This window comes from Manis javanica, chromosome 9, assembly GCF_040802235.1.
Source record: "Manis javanica isolate MJ-LG chromosome 9, MJ_LKY, whole genome shotgun sequence".
Lineage (NCBI taxonomy): Eukaryota > Metazoa > Chordata > Mammalia > Pholidota > Manidae > Manis > Manis javanica.
Genome location: NC_133164.1, coordinates 76,590,344 through 76,607,264, shown reverse-complemented (window position 1 = coordinate 76,607,264; position 16,921 = coordinate 76,590,344). Strand labels below are relative to the sequence as shown.

The window sequence follows — 16,921 nt, the reverse complement described above, 5'->3', positions numbered from 1 at the left end:
TAAGAGATGAACACAACGGGACTAAAGAGACATCACAACTGCGGTGAAGGGCTGAAGGGGGTCATGAGAGGAAGAGGCTGCATCTCCCGTGAGGCCTGTGGCTGGGTTAATATACTGAGCCGCTGTTAAGTTCTGTTCTTCATAACTGACTGTGGTTAGGTGAGGTCTGACAATAGGGGAGGGAAGAGAGGAGTTATAAACACACTCCTCGACCTGTGGAGCTTTTCTGTAAGTCTGCAGTGGGTGGTTGGTAACAAGGTGTTTTGTTTGTGATGTTTTTAGTGCTGCATCTGAGCAAGGCTGGCAGCAAGGGTCTAACGAGCCAAGTACTTGGGTTCACACTTCTGGGTCTCCTGTCTTCTTCGTGCACACAGGAGACCACACTCCAGAGTGTCCTTGCAGCTAGATGGAGCCACATGTCTACACTGGAGCAATTAAATGGGAGTTCAAGAGCCTTGTATCGCTTCTGCACTGAGGCAGAGAGAAAGTCCCAGAAGAGTCTGCCATCCTTTCTTCCTCTCCTTCAGCGATGTTCCAGATAGTGGAGTCTCAGCCAGCCTTGATCCCTGGGTGCGCATGTGGAGCAGACCAACCCCTGCACCAACTTAGACACATACATGAGCAAGAAGTAACCTACATGTGATGTCACTGAAGTTCCATGTTTCCATTTGTTATTGCATATACTCTAGTCTATCCTGAATGACCCAAAGGGCCCAATGACAACAGATGAAAAAAAAAGCCATCACCACATTGCTCTGTAGCAGCTGCAACCACCTGGTCCTGCTAATCGATAAAGAATCAGAAAGTAGTGAGAGTCTTAACACACCACAAAACAACTTGCAAACAACAATCACTTCTCCAAAATCCTTCTTACTTGATGGATTCCAGAGTTGTCTGTTGCTGACTTATCCAACTTGTTGAAATTAAGTGAATAATCATAGGTTATTTGTACCTTCAACAAAGATTTACGTGCCCAGTTTGCTATCATGAGATACCAACAGGCTATCAAAAGACAAACATGTGAAGTTTATAGCATGAAAGGTGGTAACTACTATGTTAAGAAGAAAATGTGAGGAAAGGGGTAGAGAGTGTTGGGTGGGGATGCAATTTGAAATAGGGCTGCCGGGAATTCCTCCCTGAGAAGGTGAAAGAGAGAGCTATGCTGATATAAAAGGGCAGATGATCCAGACAGAAGGAGCAGGAAGTGCAACTGGCCTGAGGTAGAGTTTATCTGGTGTGTTTCAGGAATAGCAAGGAGGCCTGAGCAGCTGAAAGGTGGGAAACAGTAGGACATGAGGATAGCCATCATTGGATAGGGGATGGAGCAATTGTCTGGGGCTTTTCATTTGTTGTAAATAAGACTGATTTTATTGAGTCTGAATACGGAGGAAAGTCAGAAGAGGGATTGAGGAGAGGAGTTGTGTGCTCTGATTGTGCTGAGAAGTCAGAAGGAGCAGGGCAAGGGCAGAAAGGGAGATAGTTAGGAAGCCATTGCAACAGCCCAGGTGAGACCAGGGGTCAGTTGGGTGTGTGGGGATTGAGGGTAGAATTGAGGATGTGGTGCAGGAATGCCGGTGGAGCCACAGCTCTACTGATGGCTCGGACATAGAGGGGGAGAGTTCATGGTGATGCTAAGAGTTAGAGCCTGAGTAGCCATTTATTGAGCACCTTGCCTACAGTTATCCCATTCACGTGTCAGTAGAGGCACCACTGAAAATATGCGCAGATAAATGCAAACCCAGAGATGGAATCATGTATCCAAGGTCACAAATATGGCAGGTCCAGGATTAGAGCATGTACCCATCTGCTCCCAGAATGCATGCTTCCAACCATTCCTCATGACCCTGCTCCTCACACAGAGCTTTGGAACAGGATGGAAAGCAAGAAATTTAGATAGAACATAGAAACCAAGAAAAATCCATGCCAGATGTTTCTCTTCATTCTCTCTTAGAGCTCACATGCCACCCAAGTGGCTTCTGAATTATGGAGGATGTAAAGCAGTGTTTCCTTTTGTTATTTGAGGAAAAAAAAAAGAGTCACTTCCAAATGTTTCCTTTGCACATACTCTTACCATCTTCCACTGTTTCATGTTTTAGTGTGAGGCACAAAATATCGGAGGCCCTTCTGGGGGCTGTTTTTGGGAAAGAATGCTTCATTGTGTAGCCAAGGACATCGGTTACTCCAAAGAGTTCTTGACAAATGCCAATGTGTTTTCCGACCACCCTGGAAGGAGAAGGTGACAGTCTGAACTTGGCCTCTGCACCTTATGTCAGCTCTGAGACAATGTATATTCACATGCAGCAACTACAGGGGCCCTGGGTGGAGAGTCAGTATACACAAGAGAGCCATTTTGCTCTTCTGTAATGTTTTGTTAAAAGTCTACCTAATCCTTCCTTGAATCCTTTATGATGTTTTCTTGGAACTTAAAAAGGCACCATTTCCTTCATGCAGAAGAGGAGGTTTTTTCCAGAGTTTGAGTGTGAGGGCTCAGGTTGTTTTTCTCAAAGTAAATGAAGACAGTGGAATCCTACCCCAATTATCCTAAACTAAAATAAATGGGGGAGGCCCAAAACATACATTTTGAACAAGCTCTCCTGATTATTTTGATACACATTAAGTCCAAGCTAGCTATGAGCTGAGTTAAGAACCTGAAAACACTTGAGGGACTCACTATTCAGTTCATGACCTTGAGATATCATTTTTCTCTCCTTGAGCCTCCATTTCCTCAAAGACAAAATAAAGAAAATGGGTAAGTTACTCACTGAGTGTCCTTCTAGCTCTAATATTTTATGAATATTCATATCCTTCCTGGTATGCTGATCAGCTCTTTTACTGTTAGATCTTGGCTATTCCTCTGAAGGAATAATTGGGCCACTTCATCAGCCCAACACCATTTCTAAGCCAGCACACCCTGCAGAAGTCAACTTGCTCCCACGTTCTCCTCTGCCAGTGCCTGCCCTTCGGCAAGGGTGTGACAGGTACAGGGGCCAGACTGCCCCAGAGGGTTCCAGCAGATGCTGTGTGACAGCCTGGCTGCAAGTGTCCGGGCTCAGAGGCTGGCCTGGGGTTCCCCAGCCTGGGAAGAGGCAGTGATGGATGGCTTCACAGGGCCAGGCAGTCCTTCTCTGTCCTGACTCAGCCCTTTTCGTGCTGACCAAGGCCTCCCAGGGCTGCAGGGAGCCCTTGGCAGGGACAGCTGACAGACCAGCTAACATAGGACTTGGCTTCCAAATGAACACAAGACCCTCTCTGACTAAGGCTTAGAGCTTGAAACGGCCCCTTAGTCTGAACAAATCCCTTCACCCTGGGCCCCCCAGCTCAGGGCCCAGACCCCTTTCCTGCCCACATCAGCTCATGTTGTCCCCCCTTTCTCTGAATGCCTCACACTTCCCATTGTCACTGGCCCACCTTCTTATTCTATCCTGCTTTTTTCATTGCTGATTCATGTGCGTTGATGTGGAAGGAATGTAGACTCAGAGCCAGCAGATTAGGGGGAGATTTGCAGCCCTAAAGCGGAATGTCCACCCCGCAGAGCCTCAGCTGCTCCGCAGTGACGAGACCATGCGGCGTACTGCAAGGGTACAACAAGGCAACGGAACCTCAGCACAGGAACCTCACCTCCCTTCTGCAAAACTTCATTTTATTAGATAGATGCTAATTAGATATAACCCTGCTTTTTGTTCCTAGAAGTTTTGACAGTAGCTGACATTTCCTGAGGACTTGCCACCTGCCAGGTACTGTGCTGGGTTCTTTCATGCATTAATTCATTCACTCATCACAGACACCTTGTCCGGCAGTTCCTATTATTATCTTCATTTTACAGATAAGGGAAGCGAAGACTGATAAGGGGAAGCAATCTGCTAATGGTCATATACTGTATGTGAATGGGTCAGGGACCACCCAGGTCTATCTGGTTCCAGAGTCCGCAGGCCACATGTCCCCAACTGTGACCTAATTAATATGTATTGGCTGACCCTAAGCTTCTGGATGTTTTTATATCACTGCAGACTGTAACAAATCAACCAAATTTGTAATTTTTTTATGGGTACTGCTTCCTTCATCTTTTTCACTATCAATTCCCACAATTCACCTCTAAACCCAACTTATTTTCTGTCTAAAGTAGTGTACCAAGAAGAATAATAACAATAATGGTAAATAATTTAGAATGTAGTTTTTCTTTCCTTTTGTTTCACAATAGCAAATAACTGTGAGAATGAAGAAGAGAAGCGCAGAAAGTGTGGTGAGCTGGCGGTGCCGCCCCACCTGCTGTCTGTCAGTGGCAGCCATCTCGCCGCCAGGGGCAAAGAGGGGTCAGGAAGGGCCGAGGTGTATCTGCTCCTCAGCGTGGTGGCGAGGACATGATTCTAATCATGGGCACCTAACTGAAGCCTCCAGTTGGTCTTTATTGGCTGAATCGTGACTGACTGAGATGCTAATAAACTCCTCTGCCTTCTTCCCGCACACATCAGCACCACCTGCCTCACAGGGATCTGGAGGAATGACATGGAATGGTGCCTGGAACAGGGTTTGCAGGCCCTAACTTGCTCGCAGACAATAGGTGTTACTGAACAGTTCTGAATTTAGGATATGCTCAGCATTCACTTTTTGGGTGTGATTTGAAATAAATGTTTTAATCCAAGGTGGTTGAATTTCACACACTTGCAGAAGACAAATCTTTCATTCATTACAGGTCCTTACCTGCAGCATCACATACTCATTAAGATAAGTAATAGAGGACAGACAGTAAAGAGGTACAAGGCCATTGCAGAAAGACTAAGGAGGCATAAACGTACTCATGTGAGGATCAAAGTTGGTAATACTCTCCAGTGTTTTTCCAACAACCAGTTCACATAAACTTTACAGTGAATCAGCCATGACACTGTGTAGGTGAAGACATGAAGGAAAATCAATCCATTTATTTAAGGCTGAATGGTATTTATCTCCCCCAAAACAGGAGAGTTTAATATCTTTAACTGTTATGCTCAGGAAACTAACTTCTTTCCAACCCCTTTGATCCCAGGGGACATCAATTTGCTATTCTTTATGTCTAATCTCCTTTCTTGAATGGATAAGTGTGATAACAAAATTGCTAACTCTGTTAATCAGTAATTGCTAAGACAAGAGAAGGAATTGTTTTACTAGTAGTAAATTTGTAAGAGTAAAGCCCCTTGATTTGCACAATATCCAAAAATATGCCTTTTAAAACATCTGCTCTTAACTTTTTGGTAATTAGGTTGAGGTTTAAAATTGCTTGCTGTTTAGTTCATCTGTGTCTTAGCCTAACTCAAATTTATAAAATTTGTGTTTGACTTTTGAACCTATTATAAATGTTGGTAGTGAAATAATCCTTAGTTATTTACTATGGGACATATCAGCACAAATTCAGATAAACAAGTGAAATACCTAAATTCTCTGACAGAGATCTTTACATATTTTATTGTAGTAAATGTTAAAAAGAGAAGAAAATAAACTATAATGTACATTTTGCTACATATAAATAAAATTTTCAAAAATAGTAAAATTAAAACACCTTAATTTTACCAGCAAAATAAAAGTAAATGTACAGAAATAGTGTATATTAAAGGATAAATGTTAAACCAAATATGTATAATACCAAGCATTATTAAAATAAATAATTTGATTAATGTTCATTCTGGTTCATAAATTTTTCTGGCTAAGTGTGTGGCTATGCCTAGAGTATGTGTGTGGCCATGCACTGCCAAATTAAGTGGCATTCATTTCTTGGATTTAATTACAAGGAAAACCATGTAACTTTAAATAAATTAGAAATTAGTCTAATACTGCATCTGTTGATAATTCTTCAAGTGTTTTCCTTCAATGATTATGAAGTTATTGTTTTGTGGTCCACAAATGAATTAGTGATTTTCAGATTTTTGAAACAGGCCGAAATACAACTATGCTAAAATATAAAAATGGTTTGTCTTTTAATGATAAGCTTACTGGTATCTTAGGCATAACATTGAAATTCTATCATTGCTTTGTTGACAACTACAATATGAAAGTGGAATTAATGTGAGGCTTTAAAATCACTTCTTGAATATCTCTTAAAAATATTTGATAGTTGTTGAAACATTACTTTGAAACATTCAGAAAAAATATCCTGTGCTTGTGTTTTTATTCACGTGCAATGAGAATGGCAATTTGGAAAATGAAGAGGACATTTCACAGTTAATCTTTTATGTGCATTTCAAAAACATTTCAACTTTCTTAAATGTGTCAATTTTATTACAAAATTGAAGACAAGGCAGGATGTTTGAAGACTTAGCTCATTTTTAAGTAAAAGACACAGCTACATAAGCTTTGCAATCCATTCTTCTAAGAATATGCAGTCAAACTTTAATTTTTAAGAATTTTCAATATAAGGCTATAATTTAATAATCTTTAGAAAATTCTTCTTTCTAAGCAAACCAACTTTATTCAACATTAAATAATAAATGCATTCTCATTCTCTTTTTTTAAAGAGAAGTAATATCATGCATTTGTGATGTCATACATTGCCCTTAATAAAATGTACAGTTTGAGCAGATTATACAAGAACTTCAGTAAAACATGAAAGTACTTGGAAAGGATAGGGGAGAGGCACTGAAAAATGTTGATTATGACAAAACTTATCTGTGCCCATCAGCCTGCCTTTGACAATTTCTTTAATTTTATTTCTTACACCAAATGATCTCACAATCACATTTGCTAGCCCAATTTGAAAGTCTAATATATTTTTTAATCCAGATATTTTTACAATAGCTATATGCAATTATACACTAAATATATTATATATTATATATTATTTTATAATATATATAAATATATTATTATACACAGATATTTGAGAATTGATTTTAAAGCCTCACATTAATTCTACTTTCATAATTGTCAAAACAGCAGCAATCGTGCTTAAAGGTTATGCTTAAGATACCAGTTAGCTGATAATCTAAAAGCCTCAAAGAAAAACTGTTTTATATTTTAGTGTTTTTGAATCAATATAGAATAATGGTAAATAGTGGTAGAAGGGCTTGGCTTTGAATCCTGATAAATAAGCCTGTTTCTTAATAAGTAAAGTGAGAATAATAATGGTACCTAACTCCTAAAGACGTTGAAAGGATTGAATAAAATAATGTGTGTGAAATGCTTGTTATAGTTAGTATATAATAAGTGGTAGCTGTTTTTAGTTTATGGTTGTATTGGTTTCCAAGGGCTGTCATGGCAAAGTTCTACAGACCAGGGGCTTAAAGAGCATAAATTAATTTTTCACAGTTTTGGAGGCTGGAAGTCCAAGATCAAGGTGTTGGTTACTTCTGAGGCCCCTTTCCTGTCTTATAGATGCCGTGTATCTTCACATGGTCTTTCCTCTCTGCATTTTTTTTGTTTCCTAATGTCCTCTTCTTATAAGGATACCAGTCATATAGGGTTAGGACTCACCCATGTGACTTGTTTTACCATAATTACCTCTTTACAGATTCTATTTATAAATATAGTTGCATCCTAAAATACTGAGGATTAGGACTTCAAGATGTGAGTTTGTATGTGTTGAGGGGTGGAAGCAAAATTCAGCCTGTAACAATGGTCGACAACCAAATTTTCAGACTGGCATGATGTGGTCACAGAAAACAACTGATCTAATTCAACAACCCATTCTACAGATGATCAAGCTGATACCTGAGTGGTAAAGTGTTCAGCCTAACTACATATTAATATGTGTCTCCACTAAGAATTTAGGCCTTAAAAGTCTGGTCTCCTTTCAGAAAAATTTAAATCATCAGATAAGTAATAGCTACTCCAATCAACTTTTTTTCTTTTGTATTTTTCTTATAATTTATTGAGCACACTTTTTGCTTCTTGACTTGAAAAGTCCTTTAAAAAATGATCTATGAATCTCTGAATTTGTATGTTGTTTGGCCCTGAAGCTTTCTGTAAATTCTCTAGTGCAAAAAGACAGGTATACAGCACAGTTAAAATAGTGTTGGCCCTGCTGCAAGCTAGCTATGTAGTTTGAGCAAGTATCTGCCACTTTGTGAGCCTCAGTTTATTCATATAAAATGGGACAGGAAAGTTCTATGATTTCTATGAAATGCTATTAAATTCAAATGACCATTTAGATCAATCTGTGGTGCCTAAGGGCCACACCACCACTCAGCTTCAACCTGATTTTGTCACCTGCACTTCCTACACAGTGGACCAGAGCTGGAAGGGTTGTTTCCAATTCTCATATAAAAGCCAGGCCAGACTCAAGCTGTTAAAATACTTTCTCCATGACCACAGACAATGCTGGAATTCAGATTTTCTGGCTTTAATCAGTATTCACTTTATTTCATTTTGGTTTAAATTATTCTCAATTTTTTCCAAGAAGTTTTAGTGCTTACTAGCAGTGGGATTGACTTACTGTTTTCACCTTAAAACCCTGTCTTTGAGCTGGAAGCAGGCTTTGTTAGCTACATTCACAATCTTCTTAGAAATAAACTCCCGTGGGAATCATATAATCTTAAAGAGACAATTGACTGTCAAAAATATTTTAACATTTAGTGAAGAAAAATGTCAAGTTAAGCTACAATGTACGCTTAAGGGGAAATCCAGATGCTGTACAAATGAGACAGAAATAAAAAACAGAATAAAAATTAAAACCCCAAGTCACTTCTAAAGAGTGTGTTCTTTCACAGCAGAAGATTAATTTAAAGTATTTGGGAGTTTATCCATCTGTGTTGACTATTGTCTTGGTCAATCAGTGTTTGTCTTCATGTACTAGCCCAGCTTCCTAACAAACTACTTGCAGCATCGTACAATGAAAAGCAAACTCTTAACAGCACTGGGAACTAAGACTCATCAACATTAGAGGATTTCATCTAACTCATTGGTTGAGTGACTGAGTAGACTCTTCTTAATTAAGATGGGGAAAAAAAGGCCAATGAAATACTAGAATTACCAAGGAAGAGCTCATAATATTCAAGAGCAAAGAAAGGCATACCAGGATAAACACTTCACCATGAGACATACTAGGAAGTTTTGGAAAACATCTAATTGTATTCTTGATAAATATCAACAGAAGGTGAGCTTCATGAAGAAAGAGAGAAAGAACAAAATACAAGAAGAGATGAAAAGCATGTTTACCAATGGTAACTAAACAGGTCACAGCAAAGCTTTAAAAACCCACAATGGGCTCAAGCTCAAGATGATGACTGATGCACACATTTACCTTTCCTTCCAGCCCAAATTCTACTGCAGTGAGAGATTCTATAGGGAATAAACCCACAGTAGGTATGTAAATGAGTATGACAGCACTGCCAGAAGAATTCTTTGAGGGTGTTCCCAGGCAGAAGAGGTTGGATTGGTGGAGAAACCAAACTTGGCCTCAGCCTCAGCCTTCTACCTCAGGGGAAGGACGGACCAGCAAGGGGGGTGATATTCCCGCCCGAGAGAAGGAGGCTGGGGGTTGGTGGTCAGTGGGAGGAACTGCAGCTGAGGGAATGAATCTCTCTCTGAATTAATAATTAATATGGTGGGTATTGATGCTGGCGACAGGCCCAAAGGGCATCCCACATTACCTTTTGATTGTCACAGCAAAGATATCGGGAAATAAAAGGACCATTGCCATTACTCTTAACGACAGAAACAGAACCATGCAAGGCACTCCTCAGAGCGGTGATGCCACCATTGCCTCCCGTCACCACTCTCCTGTGCTCACCCCCTGCCATGGAGGCCAAATCTAAGTGTCCTGGCTGCTCACAGGCCCGGGGCAGGGGCTGGGGCAGGACGGTGAGGCCTGCTCTACTGGTGTAAAATTTAAGGGGAGCATCAAAACAAAAAGCCGGTAATCAAGACAAATCATATTTTAATGCCATATTTTTAAAAGTTGAAATTAATGCAAAAAATGAATATAAGCATGAGCAACTTCTTCCTGAACGCATCTCTTTGAGCAAGGGAAACAAAAGCAAAAATGAACTCATGGGACTACATCAAACTAAAACTTTCTGTACGGCAAAGGATACCATCAACAGAACAAAAAGGCATCCTACAGTATGGGAGAATATATTTGTAAATGACAGATCCAACAAGGGGTTAACATCCAAAATATATAAAGAACTCACACCCCTCAACACCCAAAAAGCAAATAACTTGATTAAAAAATGGGCAGAGGATATGAAGAGACAATTCTCCAAAGAAGAAATTCAGATGGCCAACAGGCACATGAAAAGATGCTCCGTATCACTAATCATCAGGGAAATGCAAATTAAAACCATAATGAGATATCACCTCACACCAGTAAAGATGGCTAGCATCAAAAAGACTAAGAACAACAAATGCTGGCGAAGATGCAAAGAAAGGGAAACCCTCCTTACATTTCCACTGTTGATGGGAATGTAAGCTAGTTCAACCACTGTGGAAAACAATATGGAGATTCCAAAAAAAACTAAAAATAGAAATATCATTTGACCCAGGAATCCCACTCCTTGGAATTTACCCAAAGAATACAACTTCTCAAACTCAAAAAGACATATGCACCCCTATGTTTATTGCAGTACTATTTACAATAGCCAAGATAGGGAAGCAAGCTAAGTGTCCATCAGTAGATGGATGGATAAAGAAGAAGTGGTATATATACACAATGGAATACTATTCAGCCATAAGAAAGAAACAAATCCTACCATTTGCAACAACATGGATGGAGCTGGAGGATATTATGCTCAGGGAAATAAGCCAGGTAGAGATAGACAAGTGCCAAATGATTTCCCTCATTTGTGAAGTATAACAACAAAGCAAAACTGAAGGAACAAAATAGCAACAGACTCACAGACTCCAAGAAGGGACTAGTGGTTACCAAAGGAGAGGGGTGTGGGAGGGCAGGTTGGGAGGGAAGGAGATGGGGATTGAGGGGTATTATGTTTAGTATACACAGTGTGGGGGATCACGGGGAAAACAGTGTAGCACAGAGAAGGCAAACAGTGAATCTGTGGCATCTTGCTGCACTGATGGATAGTGACTGCATTGGGGTATGGGTGGGGACTTGATAATATGGGTAAATGTAGTAACCACATTGTTTTTTCATGTGAAACTTTCATAAGAATGTATATCAATAATACCTTATTAAAAAAATTTTTTTTGAAGTAATGCAAAAAGCATCATGAGGAAGAAAATATCAAAATTTTAAATGAAGATGGGATCTGGTCATTGGGTCCCAAAAGTAGTCCACCCCAGCGTTCCTGTAGGAGACAGGCAGCCGCAGAAGGACTGGGGTTGGGGACAGATAGTAGAGGCCAAGGTCAGCCCTGCTGACCTTGTCAAGGTTCCGGCTTGAGTCAAGGTTCTGGCCAGCAAGAGGGAAGTCTGTAGCTCTGCTCTGTAGGAAGGACGGAGGTGTTGGGAAAGGTCCTACCGCGTGTTCTTCAGGCAAAGGATCTGGGACCCCCTGGAATTTGAGAGAGGCATTCAGAACTCAGAATCCTACAACCACGTGAGTTTTGAACATTTGGATAGAGAGCTGAAGCAAGGGCACTGGGGCCCTTGTACTCCTTATCTACAATAATGCAAAAGCACACTAACAGAAACTACAAGAAAGTCACACATTCACTTAGGAACATTCTCGAAGTGCTCAGGAATCCCCCGCCCCGGCACACAGTGGTGGTCTCAACATGTTAAGGGGTCATTTCCTGATCTTGAGGGACTTCCAGCTGGAAGGGTTCCAGGCTCAATGAAACACACTTGGGGGGGTACACATGGGAGTTGGGGAGCAGGCATGGTGTTTCCTACAGGGGCTGATGAATTAGCAAGGCTCTGCAGATGAGGTCCCACGAAGGGCTGGCAAGTAGGTTTGAACTGTCATTACTTGTCATCACTTGAGACTTATTATTGATTAATTTTACTATATACAAGAAGTACTTAGTAACATTTTCACGGTTTACTCCCAAATATGGTCTTCCTCCCTCTATTCTCCCCCAGCTCCCCCAATTAAGCTTCTAGTTCTTCTGTCTCAGGGGGTCTTCAGAAATCAAACCTCAGGCTCAAGAGAGAATACTGTTCATCTAACAATACTGACTGGCTGAGTCTGAAGCTAGTATGAACCACAGCTCCAGTGAGCACTTTTGGAAGCCCATACAAACAAGCCATGCTGGATATTTTAGGATGAGTCTGTGGGGATTAGTAGGACCTGTCACAGATATGTACCACAGATTTGGTCAATTGATATATGAATCAAGCAGAGCATCCTGTGTGCTCTGCCTCTGCTGCTAAGTCAACCTCAGAAGGGCCTGTGTGGGGTTAATTAAAACAAATAAGGAAAAATAAAAGTATTTGTAGCTCAGGTGGTGAGATGGAGGGCATCACCCCTGCTCCCATCTGCAGCATTTGTGGCACTTGTCCCAACTGAGGGGCAGTCGTGTGGTGCCTGGGCTCCCAGAGCTGATGGCAATGAGAGCGCAGGCCTCACCTTTATGTGCCTGCCTGTCACCTAGTAAGAGCGACAACTTCAGCAGAGTGTTGTGAATGTTAAATGAACTTACATCTAGTCTATAAGAAGTGCAAGTCATGGGTTTATTTATTGCTTGTTTCTCGCCACATTATGCACTCGAGCATCAGCACCATTCTCCATGTCCAGCTGTGTCTCCTGCACATGCCCATACTGAGCCTCATGCTACAATAGAAAGTACATGGTAAATACTTGTGAAAAATCTGGGTTTCTGCCCTAAAAGCAGTTTCTTTCATGGTGCATGATTAACAGTAGAAAAGTGAAAGCCGTCATTTCTGCAATTCCTCATTAAGACACCTTTTTGTTTGCCCTTGTTCCCCAGTGATGCTCACAGAGGCATGGAGAGGGCCCAGGACTCCATGGGCACAATTTGCCTTAAATCTATGGCTTAGATTTATTGTTCAATTGCCAAAGATGCAGAGACACCATTGCCTATACAAGTCACTCCTCCATTGTTTCTTCGCTAGGCAAACTCCTTAAAGGTGATCTACTGATTCAACTCTTACAGGAAAGATGACAGAGGTGACCTCACCTGCATTTGAACATAGTTCTTCAAAGTCTGTGTTTCTGGCCTTTCCAACTTTGCTCTTCATCTGGCTCTGCCCTTTGGCTGTCTCCCTACCCGTGGGAGGATAGAGTTGGGCTGCCTTCTCCAGGATGGGCAGGGCTGGACAGAAGGGGTGAGGGAGGAGGGGGGGAGTGTCATTGGAGGGGACCCTACATCTCTCCACACACCTGCTGTGCACATTGAGCTTACAAGTTGAAGAAAAGGTGCCCCTGCTTAAGTTTTTTGAAAACCCCTGTACTAAATAATTACCAAAGTCTCTTCCAGCTTGGTAGTATTTTGATTCAATCTACTCCTATTTTGGAAACTTATACATATTTTTATAACTTAAAAAATATGATCAGAGGGAAATGAATTCAATATATGGATAAACAAGAGTGATGATGTAGTGAAGCAAAGGATGAATTTTATCACTAACAACAACAGGTGCGTATATGGATCTTCTCTTCCCTCCTGCCACCATTCCGAGCCTGTTCATCCTGTATTGATTATCTGCTTCAGGCAAACATGTCATTTCCATTAAATCTCCCTAGCCAGGCCTGGAGGCCACTTTTTTCTCTCTCTCTCTTTCTCCTTCTCACTACATAAGTTCACACAGGACTGAAACCTTCTCAACTTTGCTTGTGGTTTGCTGGACATGCCAGGTTCCTACCTGCCTTTCTAACTCTATATGCATTTTCTCTCTCCCTGAAAAGTTCTTTCCTCTTTGTTTATCTGTTGAACATTCAGATACTCCATACTCTGATCTCTGGAACTTACCCCTTATACAACTTACATCCCATTTAATTATGATTACTTAAGTGTCTACTTTCTCTCCTAAACTGGGAGCTCCTCCAGGGCTATGTCTTAACCATTTATTCCTAGCAATGAGTAGGCGCCAAATATTTAGCAGAAGGTCAATAAATGCTTGATGAATACCAAATGAAAAGATGGGCTAACATACATTAATTTTAGTTCTTACAGTGGGTTTCTCATGTCTGTTTTTATAGTCTCATACTAAGAGAAGAAGACTTTGATGAGGATGGGTTCATGGGATATGTTTATTTGACATAGTGATCCAGAGATTAGATGACATCTAATTAGGAAGATAAATGTCATTAGTGATTCTAGGCATGACCCAGAGAGCAGTGTGTAAAGGACTCAATGTCCCAGAGAAGAAACCAAAAATCAAATACAGGGATAACCAAGGTGGGTGAGAAGTTCAGCCAGGGAATAGATGTATTTAGGGGCATCATATTAGATGTTTTCAGATGTCTGAATGACAATTGTAAAAATGGAGGGTAGATGTGTTCTAGGTTCTTTGTCCTGTGGAACAAAAACCAACGCGATGAAGATTTTGGTATAGTGTAAGAAAGAACTGTTGAGAAAGTCCTTTGTCTTACAGTGAAGCAGCTGGCCTCTGAAGCACACCGCGCTCCCCTGACCAGGCAGTCCTCGCCCTGACAGAGGGCCATCAGAGAGGACACCCCACCTTACAGATCCAGTTACACACCAAACATGCTTTTTCTCTCCTAGCTTTGGGATTTCTGGTTCAACATTCTGGCAGAAGAGAAAAACTGGGAAAAGGTAACTAACATAGAATAATATCTTTAGTCTATTTTGTGACCCACAAACAGTATTAAATCTTCCACTCTCCAATTTTAAACTTTGATTTGTTGCTCAAGATAGAAACAATGTGTGAATAAGACTTTGTCATAAAATAATGAACTTTCTACTTCCCAGGCCTATGTGAGCCCTGACCCCCCCCCCCCCGATCCACGAGATGGCTCGTCACTGTATCTCTTCTTATTACTTGTTGCAGGAGTCAGACTTAGCAGTGGGCAAGCATCCCTTTCTGGCCCATTTTCAATTATTGGAAGATTTAGCAGCCTTTCAGGGAGACCCTGCTCATCTTTGCTGCCCTGCGACCTCCTGAGTTAGTCTCTTTTATCTCTTTCTGGATGTTCTATGTCCCAGCATGCCACACGGCACTGACTAAATAAACCCGTAAATCTAGCTTTTGTGTCTTGCTAATCCTTTTATTTCCTAAATCTCATTTAATCTGAAAGCCTTCCTTTCATCTCTTTAACTGTCCTCAGGGTCACCCTCACATCTTATCAGCAGTCCTTGCAAACCCTGGATAGAGTTGAAAGGCTTCCCAGAAGTCTCCCCAGTTCTCATTAGATTCCAGGCAGACCGGGCAACACCTGCCAAGGGCTGTGTTGGAGGAAGGCCCGCCAGGGCGCTCGCTGCCCTCCCTGAGACCCGTGCATCACCCTGCCCGCTGGCCATCGCGGCCTCTGTCCTCCAGGCCAGGCCAGGACCACTGAGAGAAAGGCTGCGCTTCTGGCCTCGGACACAAGGGACCACAGGCCGATGACAGAGTCAAATGGGGCTCAAAGAACCACAGGAGGGCCAGTTCATGCTAAATGAATTTTATTTCTGTCTAACTTAAATGAAGATGAGTTGTGGGTTTGAGGGAAAAAAAAAATAGCAGTTAAGACGATGTCACTGGCTACAGGGAGCCAACAGGCAAATCCATTCTATATCCAAAACGAACATTTCCATTTCAGCTCCTTCTAGATGCATTTTGAAAAGGAATGTAATCGGAGCATTAAAATGCCAGCAATCACATTTAAATTTCTCCATCGAAGTCTTTGCTGCCCCTTGTCTTACAGTTTTCCCCTGGTGCGTGTTCCCAGCTTCCCGGTTCTGCTCTCACGTGCCTTGGAGGGATTAGCACTCACCGGCTGGTTCATGTGCTGTCTGCGTTTATTAATTCCGTTTTCAAAACATAGCTGAAAATCCCCGAACTCGGAGCCGGGAGTGTCCGGTGTTCAAGCTGACTGACGCCTTCCCCACCCACTAGGCCAGGGCAACTCCCAGAGCTTTCAGTTTTCTCAAATGTAAACTGGAACTGGAACGTTACACTGAGGTCACAGAATTTGGCAAGGTGTGGGGCCATGAACGCTGTAAGGCAACTGAAGAGAGTGACACATGGTGGGTGATCAGGAAATGTTTTCACTGCCTACAGGGTTTCTGAGAGGATCCCTGAGATCACACATGTGGAGGAAGCCTATACTCTCTACAGGCAGGCAGAGTGTAAGTGATGTTTCCATCTGCCTTGTGTACTCAAAGAGATTGTAAAATACGTCAATTATGAGGATGTGACCACCACCCGCTGCCTTGCCAATAACCTGAAAATAATCATATCAATACATAATCATAAAGAACATTTCCACGGCCACGTGATTAGCAGCTAAATTCCAGTTTAATTAACCAATACATGAACCAATCTAAAGAAAGACTCTCATCAGATGAGCCAATGGGGTCAAGAAAACAGGAAAGACGGAGAGGCTAGTTGGCACAGGGGTCTAGCTCCCCAGGAAGGGAGGCGCAGCCCCTGGAGGACCGGACGCCCTCTGACCAATAGCAGCGTCTCCTCCAGCTGCACAGGCATCTGACTGCAACATGCCTCAGGACAATCTACTTCTTTCTTTCAACCCACTGTCATCAAGCAGCCTTCTGACCACCCATCCACTCTCCCTGGCACTTTGCAAGGTGCATCCTGTGTGGCAGTCCAACCCACAGAGAGCCTTGCTCACAGTAATTTAAGACTGCTGGTCCGGGCGGTACAGTAGTGTACCTCCAGAGCACCTCCGTAGGTGGTTCAGTGTGAGTCCAATGTTTGCTTGGAGTGCTACTAGCAGCTAGGGTCTCTGCCTGCCAGGCTGAGGCCAGCCCCCAGTTCGTGTAGGTCACACGGTGATGCCCATGGGAGTCCTGGTAAAGCCACTCCTCCATCTGGGAGCGCTCCTTAAACTTTAGTTTATGCACCCAGGAAATAGAAACCTTGCTTAAGTTTCTTTGTAATTTCCATGAATTGAGTAGCCCAGTGCCCTACA

The 16,921-nt window shown here is 42.0% G+C and overlaps 1 long non-coding RNA gene across 2 annotated transcripts in view; it reads left to right on the top strand.

Moving 5' to 3' along the window:
* Window positions 1-15,011, top strand: part of LOC140843535 (uncharacterized) — a 33,442-nt gene extending 18,431 nt beyond the window's left edge. For both annotated transcript variants that reach the window (XR_012121378.1, XR_012121377.1), the window contains 2 exons: window positions 14,422-14,603; window positions 14,839-15,011. This is a non-coding gene — a long non-coding RNA (uncharacterized lncRNA). The remainder of the gene's footprint in view (window positions 1-14,421; window positions 14,604-14,838) is intronic.
* Window positions 15,012-16,921: the final 1,910 nt, after the last annotated feature.